Source organism: Epinephelus moara, chromosome 16, assembly GCF_006386435.1.
Source record: "Epinephelus moara isolate mb chromosome 16, YSFRI_EMoa_1.0, whole genome shotgun sequence".
In the NCBI taxonomy this organism is placed as follows: Eukaryota; Metazoa; Chordata; class Actinopteri; order Perciformes; family Serranidae; genus Epinephelus; species Epinephelus moara.
The window spans coordinates 28,534,308-28,542,418 of record NC_065521.1 but is presented as its reverse complement, the minus strand read 5'-3'; positions in this window follow the sequence as shown (position 1 = coordinate 28,542,418).

Below are 8,111 nucleotides of genomic sequence, written 5' to 3'. Positions count from 1 at the left end.
AATTTATTTTTTGGTTGAAATGCTTCAAACAGTTCAATATTAGGTGCATGAAAAGCAACTGAACCTGTTCTATGTTGATGAAAAAGGGGTGTTAATGGAACGCTGCCTTCCTCACCAACAGACCCCAGATTGTTGGGATTGGCACAAGCTTCCACAATAAAACACCCCGTCCAGGTGTCCCTCAGGGCTCTGTGCTCAGCCCCCCTTTTTGTTCACCTTGCAAAGCCATGACTGCATCTCACTCAAAGTGAATAATAAAGTTTGCAGACAACACCACCATTGTTGGCCAGATTGCAAGCAACGATGATGAATCATACTGGGAAGAGGTCATGAACCTTGCAGTGTTCACACTGGACACGGAAGCGCCCTAAAGCACACTAATTTTATGTGGGGCGCCGACCGCTTGCTTTCGGCACCCATGTCAACTGACTGGGGAGTTTACACTGGGCGTGCCACCAAGCGTTCTGGCCAGCTCGCAATCTGCAGTGATAGTTTCTGCATCTAGTCTATTTTTTCCACAAGCGGCAGGTGCATCTGGCTGGAAAATACACTGAAACTGTATTGTAAATGATACAAAGGCTATAGTAGACATGGTATAAATCATCTAATTATGATAAATGATAAAATATGCTTCCACATATTGTCAATTGTGTCTGAAGAGAGTGCAAGAGAGACGAGTGGACACACACACAAAGGCATGCACGCACCAGCAGACGGACAGAGCTCTCTACATTAGAGCAGAACTGCTTGCCGACTGGTGCGAAGAAACGCACTTCTAATGTGAGCAGCCAGACGACTGCTGACAGGCAGCTGTGCTACAATTAACAAATTGGGGCACGTGTCCAGTGTGAACCCTGTGTAACTGTGTGGATGTGATTCGCACATGCCTATTGTGGCTCTGAGTAATGAGCATATGCTAGAAACAACGGTGGACTACTGGTTTGCTAACATTTTGTTAGCACTGCTTGGTCTATTGACTAAATTACACTTAAACTGCACAACTGCACTACTTCACAGACAAACTAAGGCATCTGCTGCACCCAGTGTTTTCGCTCCACCTCATCGTTTGCGGGTTAAAGTCTGGCAGAAACAACATTTTTGGATCAGTAGATAGTTGGACACTTTCCAGAGTAAGATTTTGTTGATAAGGATTGAAAGGCAAACTTTCGCATGTCCAGAGCATCACTCATATGTTTGAATGAGCTCATTCATCCTTAAATTGAATGGGAATCAACAGTTAGGTAGTTGTTTTTTTTTTTGAAAGGTAGTCTGTACAGTTTACCAACTTTGTAATGAGATAGACTGCTAAAGACAGCTGACGTTGGCAAGCATTTGGAGTTGCCTTTGCATTCTGGTGTGCAGAGAGATGTTTTGTAAAACAAAGGCTGTGCGGACAGAATTTATTTTTAAAACTGAGGAGGAAAAATATCCATTTTCAAAAACACCTGTATATGTGTAGTCAGGGCCTGAGTTAATACCGCTAGAGTTAATGTTTTGAGTCCCATAACAATCCACGTTAGGCGATTCATTGTTTTTCAAAAAGGCTGGTTGCCTTATTCCTTAAGAAGACAAATATATAGCTTTAATTTGAAGGAATTTATTGAATGAAAAGAGCAAAACAATTACTGGGATCAAGCCTTCTCAGGTGTAGAGCAGACTTGTGGGTACCCACAGATATCTTGAGGTGAGAGTTCAAGGAACCATGCCCGTAGAGGTGCCACTGCCCCCAAACACATTTACTTTTACTCTATCAACTACAGAGTTGTCTTACGCAGTTATTGAGTGTTTTGAATGAGTATGTTGTGATTTTTATCTGCCTTCAGTAAAGTAATTGTGCTCTCACAGGGGTGTAGCTAGGAATTCTGGCGCTCCAATAGATCCTAATGAAACTTTCGGGCCCTCACTGGCTGTAGACCCTATAACCCTATAATATTAAACACAAACCTTACCCAATGGCACTGTGGCTGTGGGGGAATAAAAATTTATAAGTGCATGTTTGTGCTTTAAAGACTGTCTATGTCCATAATGAATGCGCAGGTGCCATCAGAAAACGTTTTTTGTTTGATCGCTCACATATTAGTGACAGGACACAATAAAGGATTAACCAGCAATGTATCATGTGCGTTTATGCTTCCAGCAGACCCATAGGAACTGGTGCCAACAGGATGCTAGTGCAGCACTTGTCAAATAGACCACAACGAGAACCATTTCTGAACAAGCTCATAAAAAGCCCACAGAAATGACAGTGCTGTATTGGGTGTTGGGCGACATCTAGTGGACACTGTCTATACCAACAGGTCTGCACATGTGATCACACTCACACCACCACTAGTAAAACACAGCTTTATATATTTCATAACAGAACAAATACAGCAAAGTACAGTGTCAGATTCAGTGCAACATCAAGCTGTAATAAATATCCATACCTTTAACTTAAATCACCAAATGGCGGTAATAAATAACACTCAAATAAATACTCTAAGACAAACATTTTTGAGGTGTGAGGATAAGAAAGACAGAAGTTTGGAATATCAAAGACCGAAGTTTAAATTACACCTGAAGAACTAGCCTCCCACAGCCAGCGTGACAAGCTATCGTTTCGTCCAGTCAAGAACAGCGCTGCACTTGCAGTAGACGTTGCAAAACCCTCATTAAATAAACATTTTCTGATAAAAGCTCATTAACTCTGAAGAACAGAACAGACATAAATGATCTCACACAGATTTCCCTTAGGAACACATTCACAGATTAATATTGTAATATGGCTTGTAACAAAAGCTTTAATTATATAACAATAAATAACACTAACCTGCAATGGGGACAGCTGCCTATCAACCTAAATGGAAGGCAGTTAAGCAGACTTATCTTTTAGACATGACTGCATCTGCGTCTACCCTCTCTCTCTCTCTCTCTCTCCCCCCCCCCCCCCCCCCCCCTCTCTCTCTCTATATATATATATATAATCTCTTACTCGGAATACGTGATAGTTTATTTAAGGCGCGATTTAATAGAGGATGGCAGTCACTCTTTAATTCATGTATTTGTTATTTTTGTCATAAATGTGATTCAGTCATATCCAAACAGTGGCTTGAGACACATTATATAAAAGTGAGAGGAATTTTGGGTGTTTTCACATTTGTCCCCGCCTTCCAAGTGGACCCAGAGTGATGAGTCAGCATTTTTTTGCGCATATGCAAACACAAAAACAAAAAGTGGTCTGAGTACGGTTCACTTCAAGTCCGCGTTGAAGTTCACTGATCCTACGCGTTGTAAACACAAAGCGCTCCAGGTTCGCTTTGCCCTTTGCCATTGTATTTTAGCCCTCTAGATCACATGCTATTGCACTGGGATGCTTAAAAAAAACAGAAAAGAAGAATGAACAATGTCCGTTGGCAAGGCGAGCAAGGAGGGGGACGAGGAGCGGTTTGGTCGGCGGAAGAAACTACTGCACTACTCCAGGTGTGGAACGAAGGACACCTCAAACGGCAACTGTAATGCACAGAGACGCTGAGGTTTTCTTCCAACTTTCAGTTCGTATGAAAGTGAAAGGCTTCATAACCGCACTGTAAATGCGATTTACCACCTCTGTCTCTGTCTCTTTCAATATAACTAAAATTATTATTACTACATATATATAACCAAAGCAGCAAAGGTCTGAGTTTCAAAGGAGCTGTAGTGTGAACAGAAAGTAGACCGAGACAGAGTGGAAGTTGACCAGACAGAAAACTAAATCCTCTTTTAAATGAACTCAAAATGTGAACGCAAAAAGAACTGATTCCCTTTTCTGTCCGTCCACTTTTTGGTCCACTTTAAGAGGAGGGAGTGTGGTTTGTTAAAGACGGACTGTATGTGAAAACACCTTTACAGAAAGGAGAAGATATCTGGGAAGCTATTTTGTGCAATTTTCGTCTCAACTACAGCATCTGACATTACGAAAAGGTTCGGCAGGCCTCGCTGGCTTCATAGATGCAAAACTGACTCTGTTTTTTTAAAATCGCCTTGTCTCATCGTCAAAAAGACCAGGCTATAGATCCTGGTGGAGGTCACTGTGTGAGAAAGGTTGGTAATGCTCATCCATGCTCGACTTAGCTCGATGCCTCTGAGCAACTAGTCTCTGGTAGCGGGCCTGCTGATGATGGTCTGGGTCCACATTTACCCAGCTGTTGGCCATCCACTTCAGTCCGCGCCTGACTGGGCAGTCACCGTGCAGGGAATACTCATCTTGCTCACCCATCCAACCTGGAGGAGATGAACAGTATTTAAGGATGATTGGAACTTTCAGGGACAACACTGGATGATTTAAGGACAAAAATGAGTTTTTTTTCTCACTAGGTTTACGTGTTTGATGTGGGCGACACATTTTGGGATTAAAAGGGAGACCAGAATTTATAGTAAGTTATCACCTCTGCAAAGTGTGTGCAAATGACACAAAGCCTTCTGTTCTTACCTCTGCCATCGGAGAGATGGTTGTACCAGAGGAGAGCTGTCCCGGCGGTAGGTTTTATTCTCATGTTCCCTCTGCCACATGTCTCCTGGGTGTCTGTCAAATCAACTCCATCCTGTACCAGTGCCTAGGACACACAACACTGTCAACAGCTTGTGTCTAATCATTTATTTTGGCACACTATGTTCACTTGGGTGTCAGATTCCTTGTCATGGATCAGCACTGTCTGCAGGTTAACAGCAGCATTCAGGTCACGTACAGTTCTCATCATTTCACAATGGCAAAAAAAAAGAAGCTTCGCTGGTTTATGACTGTGAGTTGTGAAAACACGCCCACCTGCTCTTCGTAGGTACGGTTGTCTGCTACAGGAAAGGTAGTCTCGCCACCTTCTTCTACAGAGCTGAGGTAGAACAACACGGTAAGATACCTGGAATACAGAAATCAACAAACACACACAATGGTGAAAAAAATGTCTTCCTATAAAGAAACGTTATTTTGTTTTACGCGCCAGCACTGTGAGTGTTCAAAGTGCATAGGCTGACCATGATGCACTGGTCGAATTAGACCGAATGTAGTTTATTTTTTGCCATAGTCTCCCCTGCTGTCTACACACTCCTTCCATCTATGGTGCAGTGCTTGGACCCCCTTGGTAGAAGCTCTCATCCTGAGGGTCAAAAAAGCCCGCAATAGCACATATGACCTCATCCTCAGTCCGATACTGCATCCCAAACAAGTGTTTTTTCATGTTGGCGAACAGAAAATAGTCAGATGGTGCCAAATCAGGAGAATATGGAGGGTGATCAACCTGTTCAAAGCCACAGTCATGCACAGCAGCCATTGCAAACACAGCGCTGGAGCATTGTCCTGATGAAACAAGACTCCCTTTGTCAGTTTTCCTGGCCGTTTTGTCTTGATCGCCTTTCGCAGCTGCCTCAGCAAGTCGGCATAGTACTGTCCTTTGATTGTTTAGCCCTACTGAAGGTAGTTAACGAACACAATGCCCTTTGCATCCCAGAAAACTGACGCCATCACCTTCCCTGCCAGTGACACCACGTTGGCCTTCTCCCCTGCATGGACTGCCTTTTTGTCTCTGGCTCGAAAGTGGTGGAACCAACCCTCACCCTGGGTAAGGAGACATTCAAGAAAACCAGCTCAAAACGTGCAAAGTTCTCCTGCGACATTACCAGCCTGGTGTGCTTAGGATCAGGGGTCAAAAGACGTGGCACACACCAAGCTGAAAGATACCAAGTGCATTGTGCAGAATGTTTTCTACTTTTTCACAGGAGAAGCTTACAGCATTAGCTTTCTGATTAACAGTCAAACGTCTGTCATCCATCACCATGTGGTGAACAAGATCAATGTTTTCTTGGGTGATGGCTGTGGCAGGATGTCCGGACCTTGGGTCATCTTCAAGGCTCTCCCTTCCCCTCTTGTATTCAGCTGATTTGAGGGCATTAAATTGTACATTTTTTTTATTAAAACCTGAATATAACAAGGCTTTAACTTGACGACAACTTCTCTTGTTTAGTAGCAGAGAACATGTAGTGTAAAGAGTTAATCCCTAATCAAGTAAAAGTGTTATACTGCATAAGTTGATTAAGAAACAAAGCCATATAATCATCATATAACCATGTTTTACAAATAAGGGCCTATAAAACTGGTGGAGACTCTACCCAGTCTCCACCAGCATAAAAGCAGACGTGCTGGGAAGCGGTTTTCAGTCCGGCTCCGGGGCTTGACTCGATGAGTTGTATGTGTTGAAGCTTGTGAACATATTAAACTCGATTGCATCGGACTCTGCCTGTCTCCAGTGTTTCTTTCAGTATTGATTAACTGAACCAAGGTACCAGATCGACATCAGAGGACAACCGAGAAGTAACGTTGAGGACAAGGTCGGGAGCCTACAGGCCCAATTCCAGGCACCGATTTTTGCCTCTACAAACAGCAGACTGACTGCAGTAAACATTAACAATAAAGGAGAGCGGGTGTAAGTATTGAAACTGTTTCAAATATACAGAATCAATATGTATCAATAGATAAGTATAGATTTTGAAAACACTAGAAGTCATATATTATAAACCTGTGCATCAGTCAGGGTGGTCAAAAGAAAAGCTTAGCTCATCTGGAGATAACTAACGTCAAACTATCAATATTTGGAAAGTAACTGAAAATAAACTAAATGGAAAATACATATCAAACGTACCTGCATGAGACCTCTGTGAGGGCAGATGCGTTTCCCGCCAGTCGTGTGTGTGCGCATGTAGTCTCTAAATGGGAAGGGCTGCTATCATGGTGGGCGTTACTGAAGTCTCCGAGCTCATAACGAATCACCTGCAGTGGCTCACTCAGCTCAACCAATGCAGAAGGCAGACGTGTCAGGCTGATTACCCTGAGCAAAAGATAGAAGAGAGCAAAATTAGAGATGCACCGCTTGCAATTTTCTTGGCCGATTCTGATTTTTGATTTAAGTCTAACCTGCCGATTCAGATTTCCTTTCTCAAACTATAACTGAAAGCATGCAAATATTTTTGTAACTTCTTTGTGATGAAAATTCACTTGAATGTTTGTAATACAGAACATTTTCTCCAAGACTGCACCAGGTTACTGGACAGAGCTTCTTTGTATAAATAAAATCCAACTAAAAATGAATTGCGGTATATCCCTCTACATATGGTCAAGCTAATTCTTTACAAATCAGAGAAGAAGAAGCAGAGAACATATGACTATATACTGTGTATGTAGACCTATTACACGCGCAACTATTAATTATTTATCTCAAACAAAACTATTTATGGCTCAGTATCTATTTGCAGTTGTACATTAAGTCCCACTCCTGCAGCGAGCAGCATCATCCTTCCTGCTCCATTGTGTGTGTAAGGCACCAGAGGAGAGGAGAGAGCTTGCACTGCTGGCAGAGGAGGAGGTCAGTGTGATAACTCTGAGCAGCATGCATGGTAATTAATTACAACTTTACCCCTGATGGTTTGAATAAGTTGACAAATGTCTTTTTTTAACATCTTGGAGATAAGTTGCAGCAGCCGTGACAAGCATTGGTTACTGACTGTGCCGCTCTGTGCACGAGGTGAGCCATCATGTGCTGTATGCATGTACATTTGATCAGCACAGAATCGGATAAATCTGAGGGTGTTTTCAGACCTAGAGTTGTCTTGCTTTGTCCGAATCAGGGACCTATTATGTTGCAAAGTTGCATAATTGCCTAGAGTTGGTTCGTGTTCTCACGGCAGCATTTACAAGCGGACCAGATGAAATGCCCTGTGCGAGAAAGCTGCTCTTTATTGGTCAGAATTTCCATGCGGGAAAAATCCAGGAAGTAAACAAAACACTGAGGAAGAGTACACTTGCAGGATAAATGTGACACTTTCTAAAGTCAAAATGGAGGGACAACTACGCAGGTTGATTTTAGCGCTGGCCATCGTGTACTACATTGTTTGCATTGGTCACTTTAGGCAAACTCGTTTGAAAACGAGGCGCGGCTCCAACTAGAAAACAATGTTTTGATGCATTGGATGTGCTGAATGTGCATATTATAGTACAGGAGGAGGTGCACATTAATAATCCTCCAGGACTGTAACTCATGTGACTGCAGTTGGTTCGGATCAAGGTCGGAACACATTCTCACCACAAACGAACCGCACTAGAGTTACTT